The sequence below is a fragment of the Pyxicephalus adspersus genome, chromosome 9, assembly GCF_032062135.1.
Source record: "Pyxicephalus adspersus chromosome 9, UCB_Pads_2.0, whole genome shotgun sequence".
In the NCBI taxonomy this organism is placed as follows: domain Eukaryota; kingdom Metazoa; phylum Chordata; class Amphibia; order Anura; family Pyxicephalidae; genus Pyxicephalus; species Pyxicephalus adspersus.
Genome location: NC_092866.1, coordinates 2,114,960 through 2,136,044, shown reverse-complemented (window position 1 = coordinate 2,136,044; position 21,085 = coordinate 2,114,960). Strand labels below are relative to the sequence as shown.

General features: G+C 46.1%; 1 protein-coding gene and 1 long non-coding RNA gene across 4 annotated transcripts in view; one reads left to right on the top strand and one right to left on the bottom strand.

Moving 5' to 3' along the window:
• The window catches only part of GSE1 (Gse1 coiled-coil protein), a 184,019-nt gene that overhangs the window by 137,869 nt on the left and 25,065 nt on the right, over window positions 1–21,085 (bottom strand). The window lies entirely within an intron of this gene.
• LOC140337676 (uncharacterized) overlaps window positions 13,158–21,085 on the top strand; it is a 27,602-nt gene continuing 19,674 nt past the window's right edge. The window contains exons 1-2 of the long non-coding RNA XR_011922117.1: window positions 13,158–13,693; window positions 18,175–18,330. This is a non-coding gene — a long non-coding RNA (uncharacterized lncRNA). The remainder of the gene's footprint in view (window positions 13,694–18,174; window positions 18,331–21,085) is intronic.

Here is a 21,085-nt window from a genome sequence, read left to right as displayed (position 1 = left end):
TGCCCCTGTGATGCCATTTTTGGTGAGCCAATAGGCAGAAAACTGCCCCAGCTCCACACAATTTGTTGACACTGCTCTCTAATGATTTCAATGACAGGTCCTCTTTAGCGCGGCTAGGGTGATGCGGAGCGGTGAAGCTGTGTTCCTGAGAACACAAATATGCAACATGACAGCCTGGAATACAGCGCGGTCCCAGCGACTGTGCAAGAGTTAATGCAGGAAGAGATGGAGCAGCTGTAACCTTTGTTCTTCGGAGAATTACTGGCGGCGTACGAGGGCTGATCCGAGGATAATATCGGAAATGATCCACGCTCTGCGCTGAGGCCTCTCATCCCGAGTCTTAAAAAAATCAAATAAAAATGCTGCAAAAACATGTTACAGGCACTAACACGGGGGGCTAGATCTGTACATACGTACCATGACTAATCTGACTTCCAGGACTGTGATCACAGAGCAGAATAATAACAATATACAGAAAGCCATCTGTGGGCTCCAATCAGGGACTTTGCCTAGGCTGTGATGATGTCATAAGTCTGCTGCAGGCTGGAGGAAGCATTTACTTAGTCTCCTCTCCCCCCTAGTGATCAGTCTGCAATATTGTAGAAAACAAGGAAAAGCAGATGAATCTCAATATTGATACATGGAATTGTTTTGATTGGCTCAACGTTTTGTCTAAATTGACTGATAATATCACATGGCTCAGTGAAAGGATCAACACTCAATCACATGGCTATGATTGTGGCCAATGAGACAGCAGATAGAAGACACAGGGAGTTCTGCAAAGGAGGACATACCCTACATGCCCCATATACCCCATACATACCCCATATGTACCCCTCCTTGCCCACATGAGCCCCTACAAACCCCATATACTACTACATACCCCCATCACCCCTTCCATACCACATGTACCTCACGCCCTGGTAAATTTATTACACAGGTCCCTGGCAGTAATCAGAGATGATAATAGATCTGCAGGTCCCCTTGAATCCCCTCCAATGCGCACTTAGCGGTCTGTGTAGCTCAGGTGAGTTATTATTATCGGGAAGATGCTCTGCCCCCCCTTGCTGTCAGGAAGTCGGCGCTGGTTACACAAATGAGGAATAATTGGTATAAAGCAGCCATCTGTTTCTATACAGCGAGGAGCTGAATGCGGGCGGCCGGGTCCTGATCCATCGGCGAGAGACGTTTCATGCCCAATAATCACAACCAATTATAGCCGCCATGAGTGATAGCTGCGTTATCTCGTTAACCCCGACGCCCCCCCCAGGGCTGTACAGATGACAAAACTGCACATGAAGAGACATGGAGGTCACCGAGTGCTGATATAGAACTCCAGGGATTATTTTTACAGTTTGCAGAGATTTGCACATTTCTGTCATTTAATTTGCCGTATGATATTGGTAGCCTTGAGGGCCAGCTGGGCGGGGTGACAACGCCGCAGCTAATTCCAAGGCAGCACTTAATGTTGTCAGCTTGCAACAGAAAGTTACTGGCAGGGGATTCCAATGGGAAACATTGTAAGCAATTCACAATATTAAATTGAAAAAACAAAAAGGGAAAAATTTGATTTTTCAGCACCCAGCAGGAAAGCTGCTCGATCCTCAGTGTTCTCCCCAGGCCTCTTAGCTGGGCGCACCACTCTGCATTTTTCGGTGACCACCTGGCTGTTTTTGGGTGATTACTGAATAGTTAGATCACAATACAGGGGCTGCCACCCACCTGCAGCTTCTGCCCACCCAAAAAAATTTCTGGGTTGAACACTGGCGGTATTTCCAGCACACATGACTCCGCTCACTGCGCTATTCTTAGACTCCACCCCATAAATGATGGAGCTGCTTCAATTAACAACACAAAGCGTTGTCACTGCTCCAGTACCCAAAAATTTTGCCCCCGGGAACAGGACTAGATTTGGGGTGGCTGTCTAGTGCCTGATGGGGTCGGGGTTGGGGGGGGTGGATATTGGTGTTGCAAGGCTGCAGATAATAACAACAAATTCATCTCTTGCCTGTAACTGGACCGGCACCACCTCACAGCTCGGCACTCCTAGCGTATAGGAATTCACATGAAGGGATTTCCTTTTACTATACGGAGGGTGTGGAGTGTTGGGTCACACTAAATGCCCCCCGGGGGGGGGGGGGGGGGGTTCTGTGGTTTGGAAGAATTGGTAATTTATTTATTTAATAGAGGAAACCAAAAGCTTTGGAGCCAATGTGGGGAGCGCAGTAACCGTGGCGATGTTAAAGAGGCATTGTGTGGACTTGGCAGGGCTCCCCGCACACAGGCTGCATGTCACTTGGCAGTGGAATGGGTCACGGCATCCAAAAAAGCAGCCAAAGCACCCGCCTGGGTGCCAGGAAGACCCGGACATGTTTGCAGGGATTAACCCCTCGATTTAAAAAGCAAGCAAAGCGTCTGCACAGAGTTCAGTAAAGCTACAAAAATCCCAGCAGCCAATCAAAGCTGGGATCTTACGGCTTTTTGTTGTTCTTTACCGTGAAAGCAAAGAATTTGTGGCTCTGGGTACCAGTGAAAAAATGGGCGCCCTGTCTGATAAACCATTATTAAAGTGGAACTCCAGACCAACTTTTATGTTTATAAATCTAATTTCCATTTCCAGAGCTCCAAAGACCTGAACTGAAACCTTCCTAGGCTCTGCATAAACTAACATCACCTGGACTTCCTGTCAGAAGGCCTCTTCTCCTCCCCCTGGCCCAACTCCGATGTATGAAGTCCTCTTGGTGCAATGTGGCCAGATTAATGGAAACCCATATTTTCAATCCATAACTAGCCAGTTGGATGGAGATTGAACCCCCTGTTAGGCATTGCAGCAATTTACTACAGCTGGTACTGGAGGCCGTAAAATGAATTGTTATCACTGCCAAACAGTAATAACCCCGATAGGGAGTGATGGCAGAGCCGGGGTCAGGGGAGCAGATGGCCTGCGGGTGACAAGGAGGAGACTTATACGGAGATCATAAAATAATGACTTCATCCTGCAAAGATTCCTCACCTCACACCTGGATTTAATCAATGACTTCTCTCATTTTCATACCGGCTGCAGCAGGGTGAGGAATCAAAAAGGACGTGTCAGGGACTTTACTACAAATTCCTGACATGTTAAAATATACAGCAATGGTATCATGTCTCAGAAAAGTTCTTATTAAAAAAGAGCTCCAGTCAGTGACTGGGCTGAGATGATGTCATCAGTCTGCTGCAGGCAGGAGGAAGCATTTTCTCAGTCTCCTCCCCTCAATATTGTAACTTGTTCACACATAGAGGATAATTTCATGTTTATTGAAGAGGTAATGATTTGCCATCATTCATGCAATACTTACGATTTGGATACTGCAGTCCGCTTATCCTGATTAGTTCCCTAGAAAGAAGGAATCACTCTGGGTTCTGTTTTTTACCCCATCATACAATCTCACATGTCTGGTATTGTGGTGCCCCAGAGTACCGATTAAAATAAATGGCACCATGATTGTGAAAATTAGTCAGACAGCAGCCATCAGACTTCCAGTGACCTCTGACAAGTCACATTTTCTCAGCTTTTTATACTATTATACAGGATTTATAAAGCGCCAACCTATTATGCAGCGTTGTACAATAAATAGGGAATATTCAGATTCCTGCCTAAACCCTGTCCACATCCGTTAGGTACAAATCTCTTTTCCCATACCAGATATATTGAAGCGAGCGCCGAGATCTGAGGGTCAGCAGAGAGGTACAATATCATCCAATGACGTCTTCGATAAAATTAAAATATTTTTTATTCATTAATGACAAAACCGAGTTCTCTGGGTGCCTTGACAAGGCCCTAAGTAAACAAAAGTATAAATGTATCCGTAAATTAGTTAATGTGAAATCTGCCCGGCGGGAAATGTTCCGCCGTGGAGGGCCGGGAAGGGTTAATAGCAGCGAGCGGCTTGTGTTTGCTTTAATGTCGTCCCCCTTCCAGCGGGTCGTAAAGTACACATTGAGAAACATAATGACACACTGTGATGGAGATGTAACAAGGCACGGCTAAGTGTTTATGCCGCAAATGGAAAAGCGGCGTTCCCCCGCCTTCCACCCCCCAAACTCGCCGTATTGTTCCGAACGCCTCATATTCCCCCTCCTGGCACTGGGGGAGGCAGAGCCGGGTTTTATGCCTTTCACTCCTTGGCAATTAAACGCGGCGCACGCAGGTTCAGGAGCTGCTCGTTAGGACGAAAAGCTTGGAATAAGCGCTTACCTCCGAGGTGCGCCATACAATGGGGAAAAGAGGAGACGTGCTGCGATAACAGCTCTCCCCCCCCCCTTCAGCCCCCTCATGCTAACGCTTCCCCCCCCCTCCTTGCCTGAGCACTAACGTCAAAGAGATTAAATCCACTCGCATACGAGTTCAAGTCGAAACCAAAAGGAGCCTTGAGAGATTTGCTAAAGGAGAAGCTTAACACTTGCGGGGAAAGCTGCGGCAGCTCGGCGGAAATAAGGAAGGGAATTGTTCTGCTCCGCTGCCCGAGCGCAGGCCGCCAGATGCGACAAAATTGTGGCAGTTAATTTTGGTGATGGTACGGCGAGCATTCATGTATTGAGAACAAATACGATCTCGCCAGCGGAACTTATTTTACATATTACGTTGGCGATAACACCCAAGATGTAAAAAAGCCATTAACCCCAATTATACTTCAATACCTCACCCAAATTCTCTATCAAACCCATAAAAAGTTACCACATAAAAACTTTTCTATTTTGCACTTGTAAGATTTACTAACAATGTTGTAGTGTGATTATCTACCTGGCCAAGGAGAAACTGAGTGGGCACAACATGTGCAATATGTGAGGAACTTTCAACCATCAACTAAAACTTTTCTCTGATCCCAAACCCTCAGCTCAAACCCAAACCCTTCCTCTAATCCACAACCTAACCCTTCTAATATTCCACAAACTTCACCCCAACCCTCAACCCTACCTTTTATCCATAAATGTAATGTTACCCCCTCCACTGAACTCCCAGTCCTTCTTTTTTTCCTAATTTTTAATCTCTCATCTAATCCCTATTTATCGTACAGTGCTGCATAATATGTTGGCACTATATAAATCCTGTTTAATAATATTCCCCAATCCATCCTCCAGTTAGGGTTTTCTCATCCAGGGTTCCTGCAGAGGTTGCTAGGGGTTCCTTGTGTAATGAGCCTTTTGTGCCCTGCAGGTCAGTTACTTTTTTCACAAATGATCTACTTTGCCATTTATAAGGGTGGCAATATTTCCACTGGCCCGGAATGTAAATTCCATTCATTCCATAGACTACCAAGCTAGTGTTCCATGAACTGGGTGTTCCATGAGCTGAAAGTTGAAGGGTCCCGCATGTTAAAAAGGTTGAGAAAGTTGATCCAATCTATAACCTTCACCCCAACCCTCAGCCTAAATCTTAATGGTTATTTTATTCTATAAATGTTAGCTAAACCCCAAACCCAACCCCTAATCCATAACCTTTCCCAACCCTCAGATCCCTATCCCATTCTACAGTTTTTTAACCTTCACCCCAACCCTTCCTCAAATTCATAACCTTCATCATATCTCCCAATCCTTCTTGCATTCCATATTTTCCAGACTAACCCTAAACAAAACCCCTTTAATAAATACCCTTTACTATAACTCTCACCCTTTTTTCTAATCCATAACCTTTAGCCAAACCCCCAAACTAAACTTTATCCCTCCGGAGGTTGCTGGGGGTGCCTTGAGCAATGGGCAGTTTGCACCTCTCAGGTCAGTTTAGGTGACCCCAATGATCTTTTTGGCTATCAGTAAGGGTGGCAATCTTCCCACGGGCCAGCAATCTAGGAGGAATTTTTCCCACCGACCACCACACTAATATACTCTAATCTGAGGATATAGATATTATGAAGGGGTTCCCTGGCTCCATTCCATGACCTTCACCCCTTTTCTCCAATCCCTTATTTACCTGAACCCTCAATTTATTCCTCACCATTACCCTCAGCCTAACCTTCTCTAATCCTAACCCTTAACTCCAACTCCGTCTGCTGCTATTTGTCACCTAGTGATCATCATGGCGGTGAGAGGAGACTGAGGAAATGTTTCCTTCTTCCTGCAGCAGAGAGTGATGACATCATTCTTTTACATTTGCCCCTACATGGCTAATTGGCTTGCAGTTTCCTAACACAGATATTACGCCACTGCTATACACGGTCAGGATTTTATTTAAAACAAAGTTACGGACAGTTCGGTTTTCAGAATATCTGTACAACAGCCATAATCCTAACCGTAGTGCAGAGTTTTCTGCCAAGCGTTTCCTGCACCATAACAAACTCGTGACAACCCATGTCATAATATCCCAACCACAAAAATGTTACTGCTGAAATACGCCAAGAAAACTGTGCCGAATTCTCCGTGCCGCCTGCACTGTACGCGGGAAATTCGCACAGGGAACAGTATGATTATCTATAACGTACCTCCCAGACACCATGGTACCCATGTCTCTGACACAGCCTCTGCCGGCGACATAAATGTATCAACCGGACTACAGACCCCAGGTCAAAGTCAGGACGTTCGCCAACTATTCTCTGCAAAACAGTTTGAAGAGTTTGCAGATCAAGTGACATTTGGCCTGAAAATCGGATTTCCAGCCTTCCAATGCCACGGGCACCAAGGCCTCCTATAGGAGAGCTGGTGGCATGCTGGGGAAGGGGTGTGTGAACTCTTTAAAAAGCTAAAAATTTGGACCATGTCAACCCTCAGCAACCCACTGGTTCCTCCCTAGTCCATAATACTGACCGGGGGGGGGGAGTGACTTCCTGAACTGGGGGAACTTCCAGAAATAAATTGGGGTGCCTGAGCCATGCCGCTGCTATCAGCAGACTGATGGGGTCCATCTGTGCAGCTGGAAAAGACAGCAAAACACTTGGCGTTAATCTGTTTAAAAAAATGTAATTCTCACAGGAAGCTGCGAAGGTGGCGAAAACGGGAAGATTCAGGCTGATGGTGGATAAATCTGGATCAGGTTAAAAGCAGAGGTGCAACTGATGCGATATATGCTGTGACCAGATATCAGACTGTTGTCATAGGACTGGCAAATCTTTCCAACACCGCGGGAAAGCCATTGACCATCCAGACAACCAGATAGTCACCTCTCATCTATACATGTGACACTGACTCCTTCCGCCCTTGTTTGTTTGTTTTTTGTTTTATATTTTACTACAAACATTTAATATATGATTTTTCCAACTAAATGTCCATTAGCCCCCTGGCATTCTAATACTGTCCATTTTTTTTACGCAATAGGCGTTACATTCAATACAGCTATTTTGTATTAAATCCAATACAAAATTATTTGAATTTCCCGCTGCGCCTCCCGCACACACAATGCACCGGGGGAAACCCCAGGAACGTCAATGTATTCGCCGGCTGAGGATCAGAAGAAGGGAATGCCGCCGGGGATGAGATCCACCGGGCAGGACACCAGAGGACATGATGGGAGAAAGTAAATGTTTATTTTTTATTTTTTTTACCTACCCTGAGTGTGGCTCAGGGTTAACGCTTTTTGCATGTTTTTTTTACCCCGTGCCACACTCGGGAATACCGCCAGAGGGGTTAAGGGCAAAGTTACACTAACTTGAGTTATTGAGGTCTGTAAAAAAAATTTTTTTTTACAACAAAGAAAAAAAACAAAACAGTGGAAACTATGAGAAAATGTGCCTACAGCTCCATCTGCTGGCTAAAATTAACAATGCAAGATGTTATAGAAAGCTTAAATTTTTTCTTAACAAAGGCCAGTTGTTTTTTTGTGTAACCCCTATGATATTAGGGATATAAAATACAACTGGGGTCTACTGTTATGGGCTGGGCAGGAGGTAACACAACTGTACTGGCAGCTCATTTCCTGCTGCCTCACCCAACTTGTCTAATTCTGCTACAGTGCTAAACTCATAAATTTTTTTAAGCCGGGTGGTATTAAACTGTAGGTGGGTGGCAGCCCCTGCATTGTGACCCAAAAACAGCCAGGTGTTTACTGAAAAGTGCTGGGTGGTGCGCCCTGCTAAAAGGGGCTTGGGAGAATACTGTGCTTGAGAGCTCCCTCTTGTGGAAAAAAGTATTAAAGCACTTCCCATATAAGTGCAACTCACAGCACAAATTCAAATTTACTGTAGCTTTACAATGAGTTACGGTTTCACCTGGGGAACCTTTAAATGGTTTAAGTCACTAGAAACTTTTAGAAATTGTTCTGTATGTGTTTGAACAATAGAAAATGTGTGCTTTATTCTGACTCCATCCTGAAATCCCAGTTTTGCTGCTATAATATCACTCTGGTGGAGACTACAAGGAGCCACCTTAAAATGCATTGCACAGGAAGGTGGTTAAGAGAAAATGTGCAGCTCTTCCTAAAACAAGTGAATGTAATCAGGAATCCAATGAAAGGGCCCAGAGGGGATTGGCAGAGGACTTTAAACCACCTTCTGGAGTGGAATTCCCCTTTAAGAATTCTGTTTTTCTTTTTGCAGACACAAACTTTCCGGAAGCGAGTTGTCCCATTTCCAGCAGAATGCGGAGGATCAGCGATGGATTAAAAAGTGACCAATAAGTGATCTGGATTCAGCATTGGCTGACCACATTCCGTGCCCGTCTGGCTATCCCCCTCCTCTATCAGTCATTCCAGCTGGCTCCACGGGGCCCGGCCTGCGTAGGAAGATGCCTGACCGAGCCAAGAGAAAGCTGTCATTAGCTGCCAGGCTCAGCCACACCAACGCTGACACTGAGCCCAGGCACAGACGCCGCACCATCCCTGGCTGAAGACACCAAGTCTACGGAACAATAGCCCAATGTCAGCGGAGTGGCCACTTAAAGTGCACCTGGCATCAGATAATATGGAGTCAGACAATTGGTGCCGGCGCCGCTCACCGTATTTTATTTTTCTCTATTTCTAGAGAAGCTAGAAAACAAAACTTTGCCGGATTTGGCATCAGCGGTATTCTGCGCGCACACAGCATAGCAGGGGCTATCTCCCGCCGCAGAGGATATGTTTACAGCTACATCTCGGCGAGTTTGTATTACGATCCAGTATAATCCCCCGTATTAAGGGGATTTACTCCCTAGCCGGAACTCCGCTTCCTAAATCCAAAACAATCGCCTGACAGTGACTGGGCACAGGACAACATGGAGGGCGCAAGAATGGCACTTACGGGGAAAACAAAGCAACCCCGTACAGGAGTCTAATTAAACGGCCCAGAGAAACCCCTGACAAAAATGCCAGGGCCTAGTAAGTGGTAACCCCTTCATGGCCAGGCACCGGAACCCAGATACCCAGACCCAATTTACCAATCTATACCTGCAACACCAAAATAAAGATCCTCATCAATCAAAAACAAGTGACATAAAAGCCTGACAGATCCTCATTTATATTTACAGGCATGCAAGGCTTTGTTTTTATAAATACCTAAATTCTGTATTGCTTTCCATGCTGAATGATGCTGTGACAGCTGCAGCCAATCCCTGTAGGAGGCCCAGTGACAGCTGGAACTAGATGGTTTGTTTGTAAACAAATCCCATGTGATCACATGACACATACACGAACGTTCCTTTAGTTTCAGAATTCACTTGTGACAATGTTCATGGTGTTGAAATGGGGTTGCCGTCAGGGTTGAAGGCAAGCTGGATCTCTCCGTAGCTAACATAGGCCATGGCCTTGCATGACGAGGCTGGAACCAAAAGTTCCACTTTGTTTTTCAGTGCATGGTGTTGCTGGCTGGATCTGCACATGTGGAAAAACATTTCAATCATCAGGGTGACAACTCTCCAACTATCTTCATTGATGTTTTATTAACGCAGAATGGGGACCCTAGAACTTTCATCCTTGTAGGGCTATAACCTGGTCCTTGGTAATGAGGCATATCCAGCTGATGCAGGCAGATAATTAGCTTTGGGGAGGGCAATTATTGTACCATGAAGCAGCCTAGAAAGTAAGCATGCAGCCAGTGAAATGTTAAGAAACTCAATATGCACATAAAAAAGAAGCCAGTTCCGAAGGAAAGCAATTGATTTCCTGCATTCCTTTCCAGCCAGTTCCTCCAAGTTGGGTATAAACCCCAAATCTCAGGGCCAGAACCTCCAATTTGTGTAACATTCGGGGGCGTTTGGAGCTTGGTGGAGCAGCCAATCACGAAACAAGAATGCGGCCCCTTGCAGCTGAGAGAAACAAGAGGTTAGGGCGACAATATGCACCCGGTGCCTCTGCTGGCAGGACTGACAGGCGGCTGGATGAACAGCGACAGCCCGGCGTCCTGTGGCAGGCAATGTGTAAAGAGCAGAGATGACCCTGTCACTTCTCCTCGCTACTCCGAACCCATCTGCCAGGAGAAAAACCAGAGTGACAGGGGGGTGACAAATGAACTATTAGAGAGATCCAACCCCCACATGGAAGGGTTACCCAATAACAGGAACGCCACAACCTGCGCCAATTATCAAATGTATGGAATATAAAATGCTGACATATCGGTGATGGCATTCAGCCGGCTTTGAGGTTTACACGGCCGGACAGGTGACACCACTATTTGTTTTGCGTTGTCATCCTAAGTGTTATGGTCGCATTAGGCGATTTTGCACAGCATAGAACTCGCAAGATGGAATCATAAAAAAGCGATTTCTATATTGTGTTGTCTTTACGTTGCTCAAAAAATATAAAAACACTGCAGCCCGGAGCACCGCAAGCTGCACTGGGAGCGATAAGACTTGCGTCTGTGGTTATGGATGCGCCGTCTCCTGCACGCTATTAAATTATCTTGTGTCGGAGCCACAGGCAGCGGAAAATGGATGAAACGCGCGGGGAAGGTGGACGGGGCAGAGGAAGAAAGCCAGCGTAATAATAAGATAAATGGAAGCGGGGGGAGGGGGGGTTGCGCTGGTGTCATAGCAGCGGGGAAGGCGTGCGGCACCATCTATCCGCAGACTAAACCAGCTCAGACAATGATGAGGATTAAAGAGTCTCTCATAATGCCAGAGCTGCCAGTCTAAATCTGACACAATTGGCAGCCGGCTCTCCGAGGTCACAGCGTTAATGCCACCAGGCCGCGCAGGTCAATAGGAGGTCAGGGCGTCAGTGGGGAGGGGGAAAAATCCTCCACGGGGGGGGAATACGGGGGCGAGCAAACAGGGCCTGAGAATTGCGATTTTCTGGTATTGTGGGACCACCAAAGCTGGGAGGCGGACACACCGCCATTCCTCATATTTATAAATGTTACTTTGTATCAATGATTATTATATAGCATCCTATGTGATAGATCCCTCATTGAATGACATACAGGTGGTCTATTTATAAAGCAATTAATCTGACATTCACAGTCGGTGAATCTTCCTCATGTTCCTGCCTCACATTACACACCATATAAATAGTAAACTGGTGAAAACATTGACAATGTATTCACATGCATTTTTGCTAATGTTATTCTGGTGCTTTTATGGAAACTACCGATCACCTCCATTGTCACTGCGCTCGGGTCCTGGATCCAGGTGGCATCAGAGACTGCATTGCATGGAGTTTGTTGGTTTCCTCCAGGTGATTCTCAGTGACCTGTCTTGTGTCCCCTGTGTGTGTCGGTTTGTGCAGGGGAATTGAGATCGATTTTATCTGAGCTGCCAATCCAAAGAGTAAAAATAAATGAAGTCCATTGGACACACAAAATATCATCAGCATCCAATCAGAAACAGCCAACAATTCCATCCAAAATCATCATAAAACACAGAGGGCAACTTCAACGCCTTGACTGTTTGTCAACCAGGTTTCAATAAAGTTTGGTGAAAAGCTTACATTTTTTCCCAAATCTCTCCATTAAACTCTGTATTTATGTTTTGACTCATTTTAGTAACTGATTATCACCCAACATTAACCAATGATCACAATCAGCAAGAGATCGCCATCCAGTGGACGAATCACAAACACCCAAAAAATGGCAAACGTGACTACCGGGTGATTTATTGGCCATTCACATAGCTATATCAATGTATAGTAATAGTGTGTGACTGTGGGGGGACATTAGAGTGTCAGCTCCTCTGTACAGAGACTGACAGGACTGGCTCAGTGTTCTCTGTACAGCACTGCGGTAAATGTCAGAGCTATATAAATGTATAATATTAGGATATAATGAATGTGATGAATATAGAGCGGCTGACATATTATTTGTATATTTGTGTAGATGATTTTATAGAGTTGTCTCTCACACACAAGCATATTATTGCGCCGGCATTGTATGGCCTTGCCGTCTCCTTTTTTTAGCTGCATTTGCAGCGAGCGGAGTGCGAGCTTTTGTCAGGTCATTAAGCCATTTTATTTCCTATTATCCAGGCTCCTAACCTCCAGGGAGGCGGCAGTGCAGGAACAATGAGCGAGGCGGATGTATCTGCTGTACAGACAGGAGAACAGCTGAGAGCACTTCCTGGCCTGATGCAATGAGCCCGGCTTTGATAATGGAGCTTATTTGTAAAAAAAAAAAAAAATACAACAAAATGGAGGCATCGCGCACGGCAGCCCAGCCAGTCACGTCCAAGCTGTCATTTTATCAGTGTGGGGAAAACTCCTTTGTTGTTATCTGTAACATCGCATTTAACTTTCTTATAAAAGGATTCCCACCTATAAGTGCTGAGATATTTCAAATTCTCCAAAAAGGTTACAATATTTTACCCCTTCATTATACATTTTGGGTGGTCAGCAGCACAAGGGTTTACTAGACTTCCAATGAAATGAGATGCATTCATTGCTTTATCTTAATCAGACTTTCAGAACAGGAGAGAGACCCCTGGCTAGCAGAGTTTAGGGGACTTCCAATACGACTCAGAAGCTGAAAATCTGTTTTACGTACGTACAAATAATGTACTGGAGGTCGAGACTTCGCTGACCTGAAGACTGGTTTCAAGGCTGCCAGCGTCATCTTCTAATTGGTCCTGTACCATTGCTGTGCCCTGCGGATAACACTGGTGATACCCCAGCCTGGACACCCTGCAATCCCAATTACCCCTGCCCTGCTGTCCATTAAGCACTGGAGCCGAAAGTCTGATTTTTGCTTGCATCTGGTGTGTGCTAACTCAGATCAGATTTTCGGTCCCTGACTGATATTCACAGAGGAATTATTACCCATCCTTGACATTGAAGCACCAGGGAGCTGAAACGTCTTTGAGAACAACAAGTCCCGGTGTGTCATATTTAGAATGCAATGAATCTGACATTCACCAAACGTTCATAGTAGGTTTATACAATGAAAGTGACTGATTCACCACCAGTGAATGCTGAGTGGAAGTCCTATTCACTGTCTTTATAAACAGGGCCCTTGATATTTGTTTGCTGTGCCTTATTTCTGCCCTGATGTCTCTGTAATTTGCTTGGTGTACAATCAGTATCGGGAGGGGTTAATGCGTCGGCGGGCGGTAATGATAGATCCTGGCTTTCACGCTGCTGATTAGATTGGCCCTTAGCAGGGAGGATAAATTGGGTCTGATCTTTGTCGGTGAGGCTGCGTGTCACAGCGGATTAAATTAACAATGATTAATTGGGTCGTTGTGCGGGAGTTACATGAAGCATAGACGTCGCAATGACTTTAATTCACTGTAACCACATTACAGGCCAGCGCCAAAGGACACGTAAAGGCCGAGTCCTGCTGACCGACAAGACGGAGCGAAGAGCTAACGATTGAGTTCAGGATGTGAGGTGAGAAGGCAAATGTGTGAAATAAGACAAAAATGGAAAATCATTAATGTGCTATCAATCTCAAGAAAACATCTGTGCAGTGGTGATGTCATCAATGACGTTTAGGGAGCGATGATGTCATCACTGGTGTTGAGAGAACGGTGATGTCACCTCTTGCGTGCAGAGAGCGGCGATGTCACCATTTATTTCTGTACAGAGATGATGTCACCCCAAATAATATAATGTATCTGCGATCTCGGCATCAGCAGAAGATCTGGTTGGATGAAGCTGTTCCCTGGCTCGGTCGCTCTGGCACGGCGAGTGTCTGAGCCTTATTGATTTGCAGTGGGTATTGTGTCCTATTATAAGGGACGATGTTCCATCTCCTGACCTAGTTCAAAGCGTCTCCATGCTGCGTTGCACACAGACAGAGAGAGAAGTGAGGTGCAATTACCTCTGGATTTTGTCACCCACCCACAGCGCCTGATGTACGCGCGTCAGCCCCCCCACAATGCTGTTCACAGATCAGCAACGCTAAATGTGCTTAAAGGGCAACTCCACCCCAAAATGGATAAAAGCTTTATTACTTCTTTTACCAGGGCCGGTTTTAGTGAGGGGCAAACAGACCACAACTGGCAGAGTGTCAGGGGGTGTAAAGAATGCAGTGAGCCCTGTAAGCATTTCTCACAGGGGGTGGTTCCTATAGTGTGACAGTGGACCATGCATGTTACAATGCCTACTAGTGGTCTCTATCAAGCTTCAGTGTCAGGAGGGTGACAACGCATAGGACTAATGAGATACAAGTACAGTGTTGTCACCGGCTAACAAGAATCTTCATGGGGGTGACACCAGGGATTATTTTAATGAAAGATGAAAACTTTCAGGTAATAACACTGAACTAAAATGTCATTTTCTGGATCAAGTGGATTCAGTGTTTTTCCTGCAATCTGAGCATACAAATATAGACCTACATGGTTCTTTATGCAAGGTTGCTGTTTGTACATAATTGAAGTTCTTTTTCCTCCTTCCTAATTTTGACCTTTTCCAATCCCAAGAGGAGCGCAGACGCTTTCCCCTTCTGATGCAAAACTCGGCTGAAATGCAGCTGATCGCAGGAGGATACTTCTACAGAGAGATTCGCTCTGTGCACATCTGGGTGACAGATTAGCCAGCAGATGTTTCATTGTCAGTCTCAGTCCTCTGTGGATTATTTATCTGATTTCCTCTGAACAGAAGATCAGGAACAGTGACAAACACTCAGGATATGAGGAATGGATGTTAGCGGTGGGGGAGGGGGGCTCCTGGGATTGGATGCCTTATTCCATTTGTCAGATTTGCTATGCAGCAGCATAAAACCCATTATCATACTTTGATCATCAGGGAGACACAGCCAGCAATACCTTCTCCTGAGGTACTACAAGACCCAGCAGAAACATTAGGATTCCTTCTGATGATGACTTCACCACTGACCCCTCGAGATCTGTGAAATATCACTCCCACTCCGACAGATACATATTGTATATTCTGCAGATTATTTCACCACTGACCCCTCTAGAGATCTGCAGAACATTGCACCCTCCCATCTCCCCCCTGAGAGATACATATTGTATATTCTGCAGATTATTCCACCCGTGCAGAACATTGCTCCATCCTACCCACCATGATTCCTGTATCTCTTTAACCTGGAATTAGGGCGCCTGAACATTTCCACTGTTATATGTTAGAAAAGAAATAATCATTTTATATTGAAGGCCAGAGATTCTTGTGAAATGTCCTGGCAATGGCCACACATGTCTAGATGCCCCAAGGTGACCCGAGTCCCCCATAAGGGAGGTTCTGATTCTGGGTCATTAGGATGATGGATCATTTGTTTTCCTGGGAGAGATGGAGCTGTAATGGGTTCTCAGGCTGTGGAATACGAAGGAGAAGCTTCGCTGTTCTTTCTCTAGGCCCTGCACACAAATTCTGATCCATCTTCATTAGCGTCACTTCAAGGGCTCCTCACCTGAACGCTTCACACGCTGCACACAGAACACTGCGGTCGCCGTGCTACAACAAGCACTTCCCCTCACGGGTCATTAAATCGCGTTCATTACCGCTGCATCTCCGAGACTATTAAAAAAAGAGGTCACAGCCTGGCGCATATTAACAGCGTGTATTGGGTGCGCTCACCGCCGCTCTGAATACATTTTATTCCCAACAAGTTTAGTGACACCGAGGTTTCACATTCATAAAACAAAAACCCGATGAATCGTTCTGCCAGGCGTTATAAAAATCCTAAATGCGCTAAACAAATTGTCGGAGTAAAAGCCGCCGAATCTGCTAAGTGCCTCCGGTTTAATCTGTCGCCATCGAGGTCGCTGCCTCTTGTTACTGCTAAGAGCTAAACACATCGGAGGTGGATGGCAGGAAAAGCAGCGTCACCACTAAATGTCGGGACTCGGCTACTAAGATTGCACACTGCTGTGATAGATATTAAAAACTGATAATTGCAAACACAGAAAGGGAAGGCCCGAGTCGAGTAAGTTAAGAACCAGGGAGCAGAGTCAAGGAAGGGAAGGACCAAGTGGAAGTAGGGAAGGGCCGGAGGGCAGAATCCAGGAAGAAGGAAGAAAAGGACCTGAGGGCCAAGTCGAGAACGGGAAGGGCAGAGTCTAGGAAGGGGGGGGCCGAGTCAAGGAAGGGAAGGACCAGAGGGCCAAGTCGAGGAAGGGAAGGACCGGAGGGCCAAGTCGAGGAAGGGAAGGACCGGAGGGCCAAGTCGAGGAAGGGAAGGACTGGAGGGCCAAGTCGAGGAAGGGAAAGACCAAGTCGAAGAAGGGAAGGACCAGCGGGCAAAGTAGTGGAAAGGAAGGGCAGAGTCGAGAAAGGAAAGGTCCGAGTCGAGAAAGAGAAGGACCAGAGGGCCAAGTCGAGAAAGGGAATAACCAGAGGGCCAAGTCGAGGAAGGGAATAACCAGAAGGCCAAGCCGAGGAAGGGAAGGACTGGAGGGCCAAGTCGAGGAAGGGAAAGACCAAGTCGAATAAGGGAAGGACCAGAGGGCAGAGTAGTGGAAAGGAAGGGCAGAGTCGAGAAAAGGAAGGGCAGAGTCGAGAAAGGGAAGGGCAGAGTGAAGGAAGAGAAGGGCAGAGTCGAGGAAGAGAAGGGCAGAGTCGAGGAAGAGAAGGGCAGAGTCGAGGAAGAGAAGGGCAGAGTCGAGGAAGAGAGGGGCAGAGTCGAGGAAGAGAAGGGTAGAGTCAGGGAAGAGAAGGGCAAAGTCAAGGAAGGGAAGGGCAAAGTCGAGGAAGGGAAGGGCAAAGTCGAGGAAGGAAAGGACCAGATGACAGAGTCCAGGAAGGAAAGGGCCAGAGGGCAGATTTAAAGAAGAGAAGGACTGAAGGGCAGATTTAAAGAAGGTTGATTCAATTTGTTGATGTAACCACAAGTACACAATTCCTTTGACCAATAAGGAAACATGATTCTCTGTGAGGAGGTTCCTGCATACACAGCTGAAGAATGCGATAAAAGAAGATAATACAACACAACCAAACAAAATCTCAGCTGAGGCCACTTTGGTGCAAACGTTTGCTTACTAATACTGTGCAGGTAGAAACAGGATTGTTCACTGTAAATTACTATAGTAGAGCAGGACAATGAATTCTGCAGGAGACAGAACATGACTTTGGAGCTGGCTGGGCAATGTTGATTGCCTGGGGAGATTTTACAGGCCAAAAGGAGCTGATTGGGTGATCCAGGCTGCCAGGATAGAGAAACCATTACAAGAGTTGCTGCATTTTATAATTAACAGACAGGAAATCTCACTTTATCCTCTCCAATTAAGCACTTCAGTTTTTGTTGTTGGAGGGGCCCTCGGGTGCCCTGGCTGTTTTCCATACCTATTAGTGTAATTATTTTGATTTCATATCTCCGTCACATGTCCTTCCCGCCTGATATGAAGAATAAGATATAATGTATTGATTTCTGCAGATTTTTTTACTGGTCTTACCAGTGCAAATTACTTTCTTTCAGACGGTTTTCAGGAGGTTTATCCTGGTTTTTATTTAAACTTATACTGCGCCTGACCTCTCCGCCCTCCAAGCTGCAAAACGCCCTTCATTTCACGCGCTCCACTCTCATCTTCTAAGCACCACATCCGCCCGACTTGTCACATTGGCTCCCATCGGCCTCCAGGTCAACAACAATCCGGTGATGAGTAGCTGAGCCTGTTGTGATGTCTCCGCGTTTCATCTCCCCTACCTGCCAGCGTCTGAAGAGGAAGCAATTATTTCATTCCAACGCCCGCTGCGGGACTGTGACTGCTTGTCTCCCGCCTCTCTCTACTCAGCGGGGCACTGCCTTAATGTCTGACTCCTCTTTACCTTCCACAGCTCGGCCTTCCCCCGCTGCCAAAAATATCACAAACCAGAAGGAAAAAAAATGTCCAAACACTTCTTACGTAAAAATGAAGCTTCCCTAATCCCAGGGCCAAAACCATACAGAATAATAATTGTTTTCATTACAGATCATCCTGATTAATGAGCGACCATCGGCTTTGCTGAAATAGCCTCCAGCCTGGCAAGATAACATGGGGTCGGTGTAAAAGGAGGACACAGCATGCCCACACACAGTCTGCTAAATGTGAAAGAAACCCAGGACCTGAGTGCCGGCAATCCACATGGTAAGGGGTTTAGAATATCTGAGAAAGATAAAACAGCCTCAGTGATCCCTTCGTTTTGTGTGCTAAGAAAATATTTATTATCAATCAGTACAATGTAAAGCAAAGAGCCAGTCATCAGTCCTACAGATCTTAGAGGGGCAGAATGCAGCCAATGGGAGAATAAGATGCCCTGCAACAGGTGGTGGTTGTGGGAGTATGAAAATTACCTGTCATCTGTAATGTCAATGGGAGGAATGGTGCTCCATGGTTGGAGCCCGTAGGAGGAATAGGACCCATGGAGTCATTGGGAAAAATTGTGCCCCAGGGGAAGAATCAGTAGGAGGATTGGTGCCCCTTAGTTGGAGTCAGTGGAATAAAAGGTTGCCCCATGGTTGATGTAAGTGCCCCATCCTTAGTTTATTTGGGAGGAATAAAGCCACAAGATCTGGTTAAAGGCAAACATATTGGGCCCACAAGATGCTGTATGGGAACCAGTGATGTAAAGGATAAAGCACAGTTTTGTAAAGGGCCAATAAAGATAATTGCTGCTTACAATATACAGAAAACAAACAAATACACCTGAGTATCACATCGATGTGAGCTTGTGGAAAGGCCTAGTACAAGATTTTAGAGGGTGTATTTAGGGCAGTGGTCCCCAACCGACCAATAAATGCACAATTTCTGGACCGTGCATGCGCGGGGAGCCGTTTGTCACTCAAAGGGGAAGAAACTTTCCCCCAGAGCGACGTCTTGATGCCAGAACCTGCCCACTCAGGTCTGAGCCTGTGATGGGACACAACTGCCCACTATCCTGAGACACAACCTGTGATGAACCTGAGATCTTTACGAGAGATGGTCTGCGGCTCTCTGGCAGGTGAGCCCCCCAAGCAGGGTCCTTCTTCTGACCCCGCTGGTGGGTGCACTGGCCAGAGCCGTGACCAACCTGTCAGACGGCCACGGACCATTAGTGGGGGTTTGGGACCCCTGATGGAGGGAATTGCCTCCCATTAGTGAGGCCAGGTACTGATGGTGGGGATTTGCCCCCCAGTCGTGAGGTCAGGTACTGATGGTGGGGATTTGCCCCCCAGTCGTGAGGTCTGGTACTGATGGTGGGGATTTGATTTGCCCCCCAGTCGTGAGGTCTGGTACTGATGGTGGGGATTTTCCCCCCAGTCGTGAGGTCAGGTACTGATGGTGGGGATTTGCCCCCCAGTGTTGAGGTCACGTACTGATGGTGGGGATTTGCCCCCCAGTGTTGAGGTCAGGTACTGATGGCGGGGATTTTCCACCTATTAGTGAGGTCAGGTACTAATGGTGGGAATTTTCCGCCTATTGGTGAGGTCAGGTACTAATGGTGGGAATTTTCCGCCTATTGGTGAGGTCAGGTACTGATGTTGGATGAGAGGACCTGGCTCACCATTCCAATTCATCCCAAAGGTTAACAGAAAACAGTCTTCACCAAACTGTGACCACAAGGCTGGATGTTCACAACTGGCCAAAATTTGACCTACATTTGACCTAATAGCGTATTTTATTTTGCACGCTCAGGTTAAGTCTTCCATGTTTGTAAAATCTGATAACAATTTTTTATCCCTAATATAAAATGCCACACTAACTGCAATATTAATTTTTATAAGGTGATACAATGGTGCTTTCTCCAGGTCTGGGCCTCTTTACCAGTGATTGTAGCACTGTATCTCCAGTAATCATTCGTCTTAGGAAAAGAGGTCATCCTTCAGCACGTAATAGAGAAGCACGAGGCCGACATCCAGTCCCTGCAGGATAAATGCAGCTTACAAGGTGCTTTTGATGAGCCAGCACTGTGTGACCAAACGGCACAGTGCAGCAAACTCCCCGGGGCAAACAAAGATTATTCTTTCCTGTATTGATCGGTGCCGTATAGATCCGCATGCTGCCTATCACCTTACATAAATCAGCCTGAGCTGCCTAACATGGCGGGGACTCACGCTGTATGGTGTGCGGTGTCATTGGACCCCTGGCCCTCTCTATGTATGGATAAGGTTACATTCTATAGGGGTGGGGGTATAAAGTTCACATTTGTATCAAACGTAAACATCTATTGTGTTATATTTATTCAATGGCCACATTATTAGGTACATCTATACAGTACCTGTAAATGGCACACCTGGCTGGAAGCAATTATCAGGTGAATGTGGGTATTCACTATGCTCATCTCATTGTAGGGGGGGGATTCAATTAATGGTAAATGCGGCTTTTATTAACTCCATTTATATCAGATAAATAATTTATATCTAATAATAATATTTTTTGAATGAATCTGACATTCCTGTAGCAGATGATGCTCCTACTGGCCACTAATCACTGTCATTTATCAGATGGAAGTAAAATCATTTTCCTTTCTCTCCTCCTTCATCTGTTTAGCGGCTCCCAAAGGTCAGCAGGTCACTGCGGTTTGTTCTGCACAAATGACATTGATGAAGTTTCTAATATCAGCGGGAGACAAATCTCCACATCAACACCTTATCAGTGACCCTAATATAGAGCCATTGATCCCACTGTACACCCAGAGCCGCTGGTTTATAGACCGGATACATCCTAATATAGAGACATTGATCCCACTGTACACCCAGAGCCGCTGGTTTATAGACTGGATACATCCTAAAATGGAGCCATTTATCCCACTGTACACCCAGAGCCTCTGGTTTATAGACTGGATATATCCTAATATGGAGCCATTTATCCCACTGTACACCCAGAGCTGCTGGTTTATTAACCGGACACATCATAATATAGA